General features: G+C 51.0%; 1 non-coding gene and 1 pseudogene across 1 annotated transcript; both read right to left on the reverse strand.

Annotated features, from left to right (window-relative positions):
• Positions 1 to 4051: 4051 nt before the first annotated feature.
• Positions 4052 to 4132, reverse strand: TRNAL-AAG (transfer RNA leucine (anticodon AAG)). Its single transcript has one exon. It is a non-coding gene; the product is annotated as a tRNA-Leu (tRNA).
• Positions 4133 to 6450: 2318 nt separating this feature from the next.
• On the reverse strand, positions 6451 to 14973 carry LOC123055970 (receptor kinase-like protein Xa21; annotated as a pseudogene).
• Between the last annotated feature and the right edge of the window lie 28 nt (positions 14974 to 15001).

Below are 15001 nucleotides of genomic sequence, written 5' to 3' on the forward strand. Positions count from 1 at the left end.
AAAAACAAAAACCTCAGCTCCTGAACTGCTGACGCGTGGATGCCTTTTGGTCCCGGTTGGTGCTACCAACCCGGACAAAGGCCCTCCTGCCTAGGCAAGCCGCAGCGGCCACGTGGAGCTCCATCTGTCCCGGTTCGTGGGTGAACCGGGACTAAAAGTATTGGGCTTTAGTACCGACCCTTTAGTCCCGGTTCGGGAACCGGGACAAATGGGCCTTATGAACCGGCACAAATAAGCCTTTTTGTACTAGTGATACTTTATTCAAATCCTGGGTGGGCATTAAGTTGCTCATCTTTAATTTAACTATCTAGCTCAACACGATGTTCAACTAGAAAATACCGATTTGTGATGAACTCTTGTGTTCCTTTTGGCTTGTTGCGTTCTGTGGGTTTGAAATTTCAAGAGACGGTATTGTGAGATTGCATGATCATTCATAATATTGCATGCATAAACAAATCATGATGTAATCAAGGTTTTCCGTGCATTCAGAATACTCCCAACGCATCCAACAGTATTCCACAACGTAAAAGGCACATTCACAAGACAGGTAGGGGCTATGACTTTTGGAAATATCTAACTTAGGCTACAGCAATGTAGAAAACGAATGGGTGGGACCTCAGACTAGGTAATATCTTCAATCGGGTTGGAAAATAGCTGTGCTTGTGTGAGTAATGCTAGCCAAACCCCCCCTCACTCAGATTCAGATTCGCTAATATAATCGCTGTCATATTCCTCGTCGGTGTCGTCGTCAGTATCATCGTCCACTGCTCCCACATGATCTAATGCCTCACACGAGATGCTGATGATCCTATAGTTCGTGTAGGACTGCATAACGCCGCCTGAACAGGATTCCTCTTCGTAGGGATCTATTCCACAGGCCATGTTCTGAAACTCCAGGTCGCGCCCTTTGAACTGGAATTCCTCCATAGCCGGGTGCACAATTTTAGTCCCTTCGTAGTCACAGTACATGCAGCGGGTTTGTTCTGAAGCACACAAACAAGATAACTAGATTAGCACCCATTGAAGAATGTAGCACAACCTATCTGCAATAAAAGGAAGTTGTTGCAAAATGAAATTTCTGAGGAGAAACTCAGTTTTCCCGACAATCATGCATAGACGATAGTGTTTATTTTCGTGGCAAGCAACTCAAATGCTTCTGCTAACAGCTATAAAAGCTTATAGATTTAGTCTAGTGGTTTATATCAGCATACTACTCACAAGTTCTGATTCTCACTGACAATGTGTCCCAAGATTTGGACCAGATGTGTTTAAGAAAAATCGGTATGATCTATTATGGGTATCTACCAGATAAATCTAATTCATATCAGGATATGCATCTTGCAAAAGTTAAACTTGGTTCAGCCAACTTATTGAGCAACTTCGAGCCCTGCTGGATAGCAACTTCGAGCAAGAGAAGTAAATCATCGGTTTGTTGAACATCTGGGCTTTAGATCAAACAGAAAATATTAACCAGAATGTAGATCAGATGTGGATGACCAGGGCCTATACTTTGAACTAATTATCTAGTGGTTCTTACACTGCCAGTGGTAGCTTGGGAAGGAACACTATTGATGTATTGGTCTGAAATTTGCAATACATGTACACAAAATAGTACTAGTAAAGTCACAAATAGAAAGGGAGTAATGGGGTTGGTCTGAATGTTCAAACTTTACCAAGCTGCCGGATGAGATATATATGTTCCATTTTATTTAAAAAACAATCGTATCTTATCACTAGCAGTAAAGCGTTGGACCCTTTGTCGAAAAACTAGCAGTAGAGCGTTGAGACTTAAAAAGCCAAATGTTAACATGCAGGTTTAGTCTACTTGCTGTATGAAAAAATATAAGATACCTTGGTGTGGTTTGGGAAAATCCACAGGACAACACAAGACCTTCCCACCTCCATCCTCTTCCTCGTGGTCATTGCTAAGTTCAGCGAAGAAGAGTTTTGGATTTCCACCTCTTGGACTTGCCAGAAAATTAACATGAATGTGATGGTATATGAAAACGGGTTTGTTAGTATCCATGCAGTACACAGGGCCAGACACATTATGGTTGACGCCACAAATGACATGAAGATCATACAGTTCTTGTAAGTGGGCATTGGCAAGCAGCAAATCAGTGACTGTAACATGTCAGCTGGGTGATAATTAGAAGTAAAGATACAAATCTCAAGATGAACTAACTCTGATCTCCAGTGCATATGAGGCCAGCGCCGCTCTGACTTTCTTAGAGATTCTTGTATGCTCATTGGTCCGGGTAATTTCATATCGGGAGAGCTTGGGCATGGGAACTGCCTGATGCTGCAGTGAATTTCCAGGGGTGGGGCGTCCTTGAAACATCTCTCTGGTAATGCGGCCAACATCAGCAGAGTCGAGTGGAGCATTAATCTTCAGACATGACAATGTATGACTGCATGAGGAAATAAACTCTGCTTGAGCGACAGGGTCGGGGTGCCAAGCAGCCACGCCGGCAGCCCTGAAGGCATGACAGATTTTGTCTTGATCCCCGAAGTGAGCTAACGGGTTCGAAAAGGGCGCAGCACTCTTCCCCAGAGTGCAATCAGTAATGAGCAGGAAGCGCATGGCTTCGTAGAGGTTCTTGCCGGAGGTGCAGAGGAAGGAAACAAGGCCGTAGAACGAGCGAGCCTCGATGCGCAACAGACTGCCGGTACTGATCATGTCAATCTCAGGTTTTTGGCTCGGTGGGGAGACGGTGTTGTGCCAGATGGTGTTGATGATGATGTTGGAGACCGGGTCGAAGGGGCCGTAGCAGTGGCCAGCCTTGAGCATGCTGCGGTGGTAGCACGACGACCGGAGCTCACTCGCCGGCATCAGGGCGAGCGCCTTGAGGTAGAAGGCGTGGATCCGCTGGAGGAGCACAAATTTGAGGGACCAGTAAGGTCGATACGGCACGACGGTGGGTGGGGACTGACGGAGCTCGAGTGCGCGCTTCCAAGCGAAATCAAGGGGCTGCGTTTGCATGCCAGGACCATGATTCCGTGGGCTGAATTCACTGGTGAATTTATTGATGTCGTTCTCGATCGCGTGGGCGGCTTCTTCCAGAGGGCGAACCGGCGACAGCCAGGTGTCGACGAGGTGGTGGGCGTCCGTGTGCTTGGAGGCCAGCGCGGCGCACATGAGGGCAGTGCGTACGACGGGCTTGCTGGCGTCAGAGTTCAGGTGGAAGGGGGAGAGAGCCCGGCCATGCGCGACGAGGCGCACCGCGTAGACGAGGTCGCCGTCGGCGCGGAGCAGGTAGCGCACGGCCTCCCAGTCCGCGAGGTAGCGGAAGAAGAAGGTGAGGAAGGCGACGAGGCCGTCCATGGAGCGCTCGGCCATGTCGCCGCCCTGGACTTTCTCGGCGCGGAGGCCGGAGGCGACGAGGGTGTTGTAGATGATGTTGGTGGTCGGGTTGAGGAGGCCAATGCAGAGGCCGGCGCCGAGGAAGACCTCCTCTTCGAATGCCGTCGCCGTGGCGAGCCGCTCGCGGGCACGACCGTACGAGCCGCGGATCTTCTGGAGGAGCTCCGATCTCTCACGGTTTACAACCCTGAGCCGTGGCTCGAACCTTGCAAGGTCCTCCGGCTTATAGACGCGCTCCATCGCCGCCGCCGCCGGTTGAGGCGTCTGGGAGGCGGTGATGGAACCGAACTCCCAGCATAATCCCACAAGACTATCATAAAAAATAAAAATAAAAATGGAGAAAATAACAGTTTCAGCCCTCCGCATGTCTCTTCTTGCTTCATTTCTCTGGCGCCTCTTTCTGTTTTGTTATGCATCTTTGTTCAAGACTTGGCCACCTTGTCTGAAGATAGGAATCGGTTTGTGCTGTAGTGTGTGGGTGTGCTATCTGAACCTTTCTTGGTTTGACAGCAATGTGAGCGGTTCGATCCTTTGTCTGAAGAGCATGTCAATTCGATTTAGTAGCTGGCCAATGCATGTCTCTGACGCGCAAAGGTACTGTATGTCTCTTATTTCCATGGGGAAAAAGTATTACTACATGACTCTATGTTTTTTTAGAAAACAGATATACAGTAGTACAAAATATGTTGACCAGAGTGGGATTTGAACCCACGCCCTTTCGGACCAGAGCCTTAATCTGGCGCCTTAGACCAACTCGGCCATCTGATCTTTCTTGCTTCATTTTCACGTTTGCCTTATAAAATACAGTACATGATTCCAGGTAACTTCCATTAGACCGACAAAGGGAGAGCCACATGCTTCCTAGACCAGCGAGGCGTTTCCCTGCAACTCTGCCTCTTTTTGCAGCACCTTGAGACATTTTGATCCAGCACAACGAACCACCGTGATTCAGAAATCAGCCACTTTCCAAGCCAACTATACAAGTACCCAGGACAGTTTTTTTGTTCGACAAAAGGAGCGCACGCCCCCAAATGAAACTGGTAATACTTGCAACGTTCAGCAAAATAAAGCCTGACCATGGCCTCAAGGCAGTAATCAAAGCAAACTGAACCACCTCACACAGGATGGATACACCAGCAACGTAACGCTTAACCAGCTTCACGAGAGATTTGCTTCAACAGAACTGCCCAGAGGTGTATCATAAAACAGGAAACAACTGTCAACTGGACAAAAATTTCATACCTCGCATACGACGACAGCCTCAACCCGACAACAATGGGCGTCCTCGGAACAACTTCCTCCTTGTGGCGGCACAGGCATTTCCCAGAATCCTGCCCCTTCTTGCTACACCTTTCAGACATTTTGATCCAGCACAACGAAGCAACGTAATTCAGAAATCATCATCGAAGCAATGCACAAGGTGAGCGGTCTAAATTGTCTCAAAAATAAAAGGTGAGCGGTCTAACGCAGCTGATATTGTCCTTGGTGCAGAAGCAATGAAGCAAATTATACACATCCATGTATACAGGAAAGCGCGCTTCATCGATTCCATGGCGGCACCATAGTGGCCGGGTTCGCGGGTCGAGGGTCGCCACTCCTTGGTTCAACTCTAGCAATGATAACTGAGAAAGGTTACCAAGTGAAGCAGGAATGGGTCCACTTAGCTGATTGTGTCCGAGCTGCAGTGACGATAGTTTGCCCAGCCGTCCAAAATTTTCTGGAATGGGTCCTTTCAGCTTGCACCGTAACAGGCTCAAGGCACTTAGCCTTGTGAGGTTGCCACTTGCCAAGTAGAGAAATAGAGACCACCTCTCCCCTGGGTCGCCCCGGCGCGGTGACCAAGGGGGAACCCTAGCGCCGCCAAGCCCTCGGCTCCCTCTCCCACCTCTCCTGCCCGCCGCCGCCGGGCAAAGCCCGTTTGGCGTCGGCGGCGGCGGGATCTCTCCTCTCCGCAGCGGTCGGACCTGGCGCGGGTGGCGTTCGGCGGCGGTTGGCGGCGCGTTGGCGACGGGGCGCGCCGGCAAGGACTCAGGGGGCGACGGCAGGAGCTGCTTCCCCCGGTGGTCGCGTGGGGGCCGTTCGAAGCGCTCCTATGGTGGCCGTGGTCGATCTGTTTCAGATCTGATCGCCGGTGCCTCGGGCGGCGCGGGGATCTCGTGGCGGCGGCCTCGATTGGTGGCAGCGCTACGGCGGCTCCTCGATGGCCGACCGGTGTTCCATGGGAGGCGTCGTCTCCGACTCGATCTACTCCGGTTCGTGCTGGCTACGGTAGCGACTACGGTCGACACCAATACTGCCTGGATGGATCTGGCAGGTGGGCATGGATCCGGGGGAAACTCCAGGCCGGCGTGGCGGCCGCACCAAAGTCGACGCCCTCGGCGCCGATTCCCTTCCTGGAGGCTTCGGTGTGGATCATACGCCCCCCACCTCTACCATGAGCGCAGGCGAAAGCCTCTGTTCCTCTGTTTGGGCGACGATGGCACTTTGGTGTCGTGTTCCTTCCTGAAGGCGTCGGCCGAGGACTGCTCAGGGTGGTGGAGTTGCTGGTAGTTCGAAGTCGACGCGAGATGGCATGTAGGTGGAGCGGTGTGGCATCAACGGTATCATCGACGCTGGGTCTCGGCGGCATGGCGCAGTAGAGACTCGGCGTCTGATGCGCGGAGATGGACTCGCGCAGGAGGAGGAAGATGTCTGGCGTCGTGGTGGCGTCGACGGTAGCTAGACCGTGCAAGGTAGATGCAGCAGTACAACTCTGAAGATGGATTGGTGGCAAGTGGCTGCGGCAGCCTCATACCCGGCAGACGTCCTGGTTGAGGAGCACGCCGGACTGGTGGATGCCCATACCCGGCAGGCGTCCTGGTTGGAACTTCAGGTCTTAGATGTTAGGTCTGGCTGCGATGTCTGTTTGGTATTAGGCCCAGGCTATCAGCGCCCCTTCATCAATTGGATAGGTGTAGCGACAGTTGTTGCTTAGACGATGGCTTTACTCTTACTATTGTATGACTTTGTAAGGTCCTGTGAGAATAATTAATAAAATGACCGTATGCATCGCCCAGATGCAGAGACCGGGGGGTCATCCTCCTTTTCTAAAAAAACTTGCCAAGTACAGTAGGGACTTGGCCAACAAGGTTATTTTATTCCCACCCAAGGAAAGGTAATATAGATGAGGAAACTTGTCCAGCCATGTTGGCAAAACACCTTCAAACAAGTTATGGGGCATGGAGATTACTTTGAGGCCTCGACAAGATGCCAGCCCCAATGGAACCTGACCAGTGAATTTGTTAAATCCCATGCTGATTATTTGCAGCATGGGGAGACTAAAACTTCTGTTGTCAGGGATTCCGCCAGTTAAGTTGTAGTTGCGGGTGAGAAAGATGGAATGGAGTTTAGACATGCATGTTGAAGATAGCCGGAGGCAATGGGCCGGTGAGATGATTGTACTGCAGGTCAAGAAACTCGAGCATTGGTAACAAGGCAATGAAATATGGTACCGGCCATAGTTGCCAAGTTCCCGGGACGATGGGAACGAGAGGGACGGGAACGAGGGTCGAGGATCGCTAGATAGCCATTCTAGGGAACGATGGGGGGTATACATCTATCATTCGAACCGATCGATAAGTGGCACGTGACCCAACTAATTTGGGAACGATGACCCGGGAACGATACGGCGGGTCAAGGAACGCGAGCCTTGACAAATTATCCATCTTTCATAGAATATATAGAAATTACATTTTCATTTATGAAAGTACATCTTCTTTTTTGGAAGGTGACATCGAGGGAGGGAAAGTGTGAAAATATCCCGCTGATGTTTTAACAGCATAAAGTAATCTACTCCACAGAATTTGCCCCGTATGATTCCCAAACTCCAATCAACAGGATGGCCAGCGCGAAGAGGGCACCGCATCCGCAGGTCCACGCCAGCCGCCGGCGCCGTCGAGCCTTCGAGCACCGCTTCCGCAGTCCGCCGCTGAGCACTGCATTCGCAGTCTGCACGTCGACACCAGCCGCCGGCACCGCCCGGCACCACGTCCGCACGTCCACACCAGTCTCCGGCACGCATCGTTTTGGTGGATGGCGGAAGGATCATACCATGGACTCCAGGTAAGTCTCGATGAAGCGGATACAACACTTTCGTCCCCCCGCGAGCGTCCGTGTCGTCTCCCCCGCGGGCGACCCGGACGTAACCTAGCCGCCGCCGCCAGAACCTACCTATCCAGCCTTCTTTCCCTCGCCGCCGCCGGCAGGCGCCGCCGGGCAAAGCCCGCGTGGCGTCGGCGGCGGCGGGGCCCCGTTCATCCCATCTCGCGACGCCATGGCTGCTGCGGGGCGCTCGGCCGAGGAGGTGGTAGTCACCGCGGCGAGACGGCGATAGTGGACGCGGTGAGCATGCGGCTCGCTCGCGGAGGCGCGTGGGGTGTGGGCTCAGGCTTCGCTAGAGTTGTCTGTCGCACTGCTGTGGCCGGCAGATCATGGCTGTGCTCCAGCGTGGTGCTTGGACGTCGGCCTTGCGGCACGGATCTGCAGGGCGTGTGGTACGGGAGTCCATCGGTAGGCGCCATCATCGCGGATCTGCCGGCCGGAGGACTTGCGGACTCCGTTGACCTGATGGTCGCACGGCGGCTCACTGGTCGGGCGGCCGGATCCCGACGGCTCCAGAGTCGTTATACGCTAGCGGTCATGGCGTGAGGTGGTTCCCCGTCCCCGTGCCCCTCTCGTCAGATCCGTTGCGGATCATCTTGGCACGCGGCTCTCCCCATCAGCTGGTCCTGATCTCCGGCGATGATGTTCTTGGCTGGCCCGGTGGGTGCCGGGGTGGGAGCTTGTCCGGGGGAAACCTCTGGCCGACGGCGGCGGCCACGTTGTCGATGACGCTCTCGGCGTCATTTCCCTCCTTGATGGCGACGGCGAGGTCTACTCCCCCCTACTCCCCTCTTTGTATGTGCCCGGGTGAAAACCTTAGTTCTACGTGAATGGGCGGCGGCGGCGTCATGACGTTGTTACCTCCTTGGAGGCGTCTTGGGCATTGAGACGGAGGGTGTGCGCGCGTGTGCACGGATGGTTCGTGGTGCCGTAGGTGGTGCGGTGTGGCATCTACCGTGTCGACGGCGGCGGGTCTTGGTAGCGTGGAGCAGCGGAGTCCTGGTGATGGACATGTATTCATCGACGAGCACAGGGCGGTGGAGCTGTCTGGCGCCATGGTGGCGCCGACGGCAGCGAGATCGGGCAAGGTTGATGCAGCAGTACAACACTGAAGATGGATTGGTGGCAGGTGGCTGCGGCGGCCTCATACTCGGCAGGCGTCCTGGTTGAGGAGTGCGCCGGACTGGTGGGTGCCCCATACCCGGCAGGCGTCCTGGTTGGGACCTCAGGTCTTAGATGCTAGGTTTGGATGCGAGGTATGTTTGGTATTAGGCCCAGACTATCAGCGCCCCTTCATCAACTAGTTAGGAGTAGCGACAGATGTTGCCTAGATGGTGGCTTTAGTCTTACTGTTGTATGACTTTGTACGGTCTTGTGTGAATAATTAATAAAGTGGCTGCATGCATCGTCCAATGCAGAGGCCGGGGGTCCTCCTCCTTTTCTAAAAAAGGTAAGTCTCGATTCTATCCGCTAGGCCTTCCTTTCCTTGGAAAGTTGGGTCGAGAACTCGCGATCCAGTATTTGGGCTAGCTGAATCGGAGCTGTGAACCTACGTTCCCGGGGTCGCGTTCCCGTCACCGAATCGCATCGTTCCCTGTGTCGACCCCGACCCTTGATCCGGGTCGATGTTCCCGGTACAGGGGACGTGGCACCGTTCCCCGTTCCCGGCAACTATGGTACCAACCCCGACAAGCTGTTATTGCTGATGGTTAGATAAGTTAACATAGGCGTACTGTTGAATACATCAGCTGGTATTGAACCAGTGAGGTAATTCCTTCGGAGATTCATGAACCCAAGGTTGTGTAAGTTTTGCAGCTCTGCCGGGATTGAATCAGAAAGATAGTTAGCCTCCAAGACGAGAACTTGGAGTCTACTGAGGTTTCCTATGGTGCGTGGGGTGCTACCTAACAGACCATTGCGGCCCAGGTTAAGGAATTTGAGGCGACGTAGTTTTCCTAAATCGACTGGAACGGCGTATTGAATTCATGCACCGATCAACTCATCCAAAAGTCTGAACTGATGGAGGGAGGTGGGCAATATATTTCAACACTCCCCCTCACGTCTAATCTATTTTAGTAATTAGACGTGGGTTCGATGTAGGCCGCAGAATTGTTTTTTATAATACTGCGTTGGCAGGGTCTTGAACTCAAGACCTTTTGGCTCTGATACCATGTGAAATATTATGGGAAGCGTAGAACCCTTTGCTCGGGCCGCATTGCATTATATAGGACATATGCCGTGGCTTGCAAGATTGGATCGAGGCTAGATCGATCGGTTACAGAAGGATATTCAGGAGAGGTTGAAACGGAAGAAGAGATAGAATAGGTTTACAGTTCAAAGAGAATTCTATCCCTATACAACAACTAATTCTAACACTCCCCCTCAATCTAAACCTCATGAAGCTTTGCCAAGGTTGAGATTGTACTTGAACTCATCTAACCTTCTCATGGTGAGTGGTTTTGTGAAGCCATCAGCAAGTTGGTCTCCTGTAGGTATGAACCGAATGTCAAGTAGCTTTCGAGCTACTCTTTCTCTGACAAAGTGAAAATCAACTTCAATATGTTTGGTACGTGCATGGAAAACAGGATTAGCTGAAAGATAGGTGGCACCAATGTTATCACACCATAACCTAGCAGCTTGTGGAGCCTTAATCCCAAGCTCATAAAGCAAAGTCTGTATCCACATTACTTCAGCTGTTGCATTTGCCAAAGCTTTATACTCAGCCTCAGTGCTTGACCTTGAAACTGTAGCCTGTTTTCTTGCACTCCATGATACAAGGTTTGTTCCCAGAAACACAGCAAAACCACCTGTGGACCTTCTGTCATCAGGACAATCTGCCCAGTCTGCATCAGAATATGCAATAACAAGCATGGATGAAGACCTGGTAATATGAAGCCCAAGTCCCTCTGAAAACTTAAGATACCTCAGTGCATGTAAATATTTACATACTTTGTTCACAGAATAAGAAATGTCAGGACGTGTAAGAGTCAAATATTGTAAAGCACCTACAACACTTCTGTAATTTGTTGCGTCCTCTGGTCCAAGTACTTCTCCACTTTCAACTGTAAGTTTTTCTGAGGTTGAGATTGGTGTACTCACAGGTTTACAATGTTCCAATCCCACTCTCCTGAGACTATCAGTAGTATATTGGTCTGTGTGAGAAGTATGCCATCCTTTACCTGTTTAACCTCTATACCAAGAAAGTAGTGAAGATCACCTAGATCCTTCAGAGCAAACTCCAGTTTCAGATCCTTAAGCAAACAAGTGGTGGCATCTGAGCTTGAACTAGCAACAATTATATCATCAACATAAACAAGCACAAATATGGTGATATTGCCTTTATTGTAAAAGAACAAAGAGGTATCTGCTTTTGATGGTGTAAACCCAAGTTGTTGTAACTGCATGCTCAATCTTAAGTACCAAGCTCTAGGGGCCTGTTTCAAACCATATAAAGCTTTATCCAACTTATAGACATAATGTGGTGTGCTTTGATTCTCATATCCTGGTGGTTGCCGCATGAACACTTCTTCCTCAAGAACACCATGAAGAAACGCGTTCTGAACATCTAGCTGTCGTAGACTACAACCTCTGGAAATGGCAATAGACAACACAAGCCGAATAGTAGCTGCCTTAACAACGGGACTAAAGGTATCTTCATAATCAATGCCAAACCTTTGTTTAAATCCTTTAGCAGCTAATCTAGCCTTGTACCTGTCTATACTTCCATCAGATTTTCTCTTGATCTTGTACACCCATTTACAATCTATAACATTATTTCCCTTCCTTGGTGGTACTAAGTGCCAAGTTTTGTTTTTCATGAGTGCATTGTATTCACTATCCATAGCCTCCTTCCATTCTTTATGATTAAGTGCATCATGCAAGTGGGTTGGTTCACCAAAACTACTAAGAAAAGCTCTTTTGATCCTGTCATACCTTAAGGTGCCATCAGTATATTCTTTTGCCTTGATAATACATGACTGAGATCGAGTATGGCGACGAGGAGCTGCTGCTGGTGAAGTTTGCATAGAAGATCCCGGCGTGGCAGTCGTTGTTGGTTGCGCCACAGAAGATCCTGCGAGATCAGTTGCAACCGAGACAGCCGCAGGTTCCCGATCCGGCTCCCGATCCGAGGCGGATCGCGACCCAGACGCGCCAGGCATCCTGCTGTCGGCTCCTGGGTCGGCCCACGGGCTGGTGGCGCGGGGTGATTCGCCCCTGTTCGCTCCTGATGAGGTGGGCTCAGCGTCGGGCCCGGTTGCGCGAGGGCTGTCGGCCACCGGCGCGGCTGAAACGGTGGGCTCCACGCGGTCGGGCCTGTCAGCCGCCCGAACGCGATTGGCAGCATGCGGACGACCGCGATCGTCGTCGGATCGCGCAGCGCTGGAGATAGCAGGGCTGGCGCGGGGATCTGCCTCGGATCGAACGCTGCTGCCACCCGAATCTGCATGGGATCCGGCGCCTCCTTTGTCTGTTTCTGCATACATAAAATCATGACCCGAATATGCACAAATATCACTAGAATCCGAATTTTCTATGGAATTCTTCACAGGATCAGCTTTATATAATTCTCCCCCGTGATCTGGAAGAAGTGCTATTTCAGCACGTAGGAGAGCTCCAGCATTTGGGTGAAGTTTGGCGAATGGAAAAAGAGTTTCATCAAAGACAATGTCTCTAGAGATATAGATACGGCCAGTTGCAATCTCTAAGCATTTGTACCCTTTGTGGAGATTACTATAGCCAAGAAAAACACATTGGGTGGATCGAAACTCGAGCTTGTGGCGATTATATGGACGTAAATTTGGATAGCAAGCACACTCAAAAAATTTAAGAGAATTATAATCAGGTGTTTGATGATATAATCGCTCTAATGGAGTAGAGTTACCAATGACCTTACTAGGAAGGCGATTGATAAGATAGGTGGCTGCAATAAATGCTTCATCCCAATATTTGAGAGGCATGGAGGAATGTGGAAGTAGGGAAAGGCCAACTTCAACAATGTGGCGATGTTTTCTCTCAGCAGAGCCATTTTGCTGATGAGCATGAGGGCAAGAGACATGATGTTCAATGCCTATGCTATGGAAGAAAGAGTTGAGCTTTTCATACTCCCCTCCCCAGTCACTTTGGACTGCCAAAATTTTCCTGTTAAAGTGCCTTTCAACAAGCTTTTGGAATTCTTGAAACACAGAAAAAACTTCAGATTTGTGCTTTAACAAGTAAATCCAAGTAAACTTGCTAAAATCATCAATGAAACTGACATAATATTTTTTCTTCCAAAAGAATCTCTAGCATGACCCCATACATCACTGAAAATAAGCTCTAAAGGAGCATGAGACACACTGTTTGACCTAGGGTAAGGGAGTTGATGACTCTTGGCACACTGACAAGCTTCACAAATGGACTCACTGGATTGTTTATATGACAAGGGCAAATTGCCTTTATTAACTACTTGTTTGACTATGATTGATGATGGGTGTCCTAATCTTTGATGCCACCGTGCCAAAGAGGGCTTGATGGCAGAATAAGCATGACGACGCTTGTGGTTGAATACTCCGGATGGGATGGGGTAGAGCCCTCCAATGCATCTACCGTGATGTAGAAGTTCCCTCGTTGCCCGATCCTTTATAAAAAAGTAACGAGGGTGAGTTTCAAAGAAGACATTATTATCGGTGGCTAAACAAGACATAGAGGCAAGGTTTTTATCAGCTTGTGGAACATGAAGGACATCGTTTAGAACAAGATCACGTTTAAGAGTAGGAGAATTAATAAAAGCTTGACCGATGTGTAGAATATCCATACCTCCACCACTTGCAGTATGAATCTGATCGTTGCCAAGGTATTTCTCCCGGAGAGTGAGTTGCTCTAGTTCACGAGTAACATGGTCGGTTGCACCAGAGTCCACGTACCACACGCCATCGCCCCCTTGCTCGCGCATAGCTGCAGCAACAAGGCGTGCATCGGGGACAAAGTCTTCATCATACCGGTGCCAGCAATCCATAACTTCATGGCCTGCCTTTTTGCAGAGTTGGCACCGCGGACGCCCCCGGGAGGAAGAGGAGCGGCGGCCGGAGTTGTTGTTGAAGTCGCCGCCTGCTGGTTTGTTGGTGTAGTTGCTGGAGTTGTTGTAGCCGCCGCCAGAGCTGCTGTAGCCGCCATCTCCCTAAAGGTGGCCACGCCCGCGCCCACTGATGCGGGACTGCCCCTGGTGACCGCGCCCACGGCCGCGACCACGAGAAACAGCGTTGGCAGAAGATTGGCGAAGGTTGGTGCCGTGAAGAAGGCTAAGGCGGGCATCAAAGCTCAGGAGCTGGCTGTAGAGCTCCTGAACCGTGATCGGTTCCACCTGAGCAGCGAGCGCCGAGACGACAGGGTTGTATTCCATGTCCAGTCCGGCGAGAATTTTGGAGACGATCTCCGGATCGGAGAGCGCGGCGGCAGTGCAAGCAACTTCATCTGTGAGACTTTTAATTTTGCCAAGATACTCGGCCATGGTCATATTACCTTTCTGAAGATTGGTCAGCTCGATGCGGGTGTTAATGGCTTGAGCTTGACTCTGAGCAGCAAACATGGCATGAATTGCACGCCAAACTTCGGCCGGCGTCTGTAACGTGGCGACCTGTGCAAGAATATCGTGGGAAAGAGAGCCCATCGAATATCCTTGAAGTTGCTGCTGTTATGCATACCAGAGGGTTCTTGCAAAGTTGGCGATCAGCTCTTCTTTGCAAAGTTGGTGAGGGTGGGCGGCGGTGCCGGGCTCTTCTCGTCGAGGTGATGCTCCATCTGTGCTCCTTTGATCTGCGGCAACACGACGGCCTTCCAGAGAAGAAAGTTCCCCCTCGTCAGCTTCTCCTGTGGTGGTGGTCCGAGGGATGTAGTGGTGGTGGTGGATGATGAGGCGAAGGTGGAGGAGGAGGTGGTGGAAAGTGCACCCATGGTGCTGGGCAACATGGCGGCGGAGGTGGTAGACATGCTCTCGATGGAGGAAGGTAGCTAGATGCGTTTTTGTTGAGGAAGAGGCTCTGTTACCATATTGAATTCATGCACCGACCAACTCATCCAAAAGTCTGAACTGATGGAGGAAGGTGGGCAATATATTTTAACACGGCGCCCGTCAGGACGGTGTTGGTAAGGTTGATGATGGAGAGGAAGGAGAGGTTACCAAGGTGAGGAGCGAGCGATCCACGGAGCGGCACGTACGGCAGCTCCACAGCCGTGACACGTTGCCTGCACCGGCTGCACGAGACGCCGATCCAATGACAGAAAGATGTGCTGCTGGTCCAGTTGCTTGCAAGGATGCCCTGAGGATCAGAGATGTGGGCTTTGAAAGCCAGTAGCGCGGCAAAATCGGTGTCGCTACCGTTGACGCTTGTTGGAGACGGAGAAGCAGCACTGGCACCGGGTACTATGGCTGCCACCGAGATGACCAGTAGCACGACAATAGGAAGGCAAGGAGCTGTCATTGAGCTGCTCATTGTTCTGTTCATCCAGCTTTTATATATA

This window comes from Triticum aestivum, chromosome 2D, assembly GCF_018294505.1.
Source record: "Triticum aestivum cultivar Chinese Spring chromosome 2D, IWGSC CS RefSeq v2.1, whole genome shotgun sequence".
NCBI classification, from domain to species: domain Eukaryota; kingdom Viridiplantae; phylum Streptophyta; class Magnoliopsida; order Poales; family Poaceae; genus Triticum; species Triticum aestivum.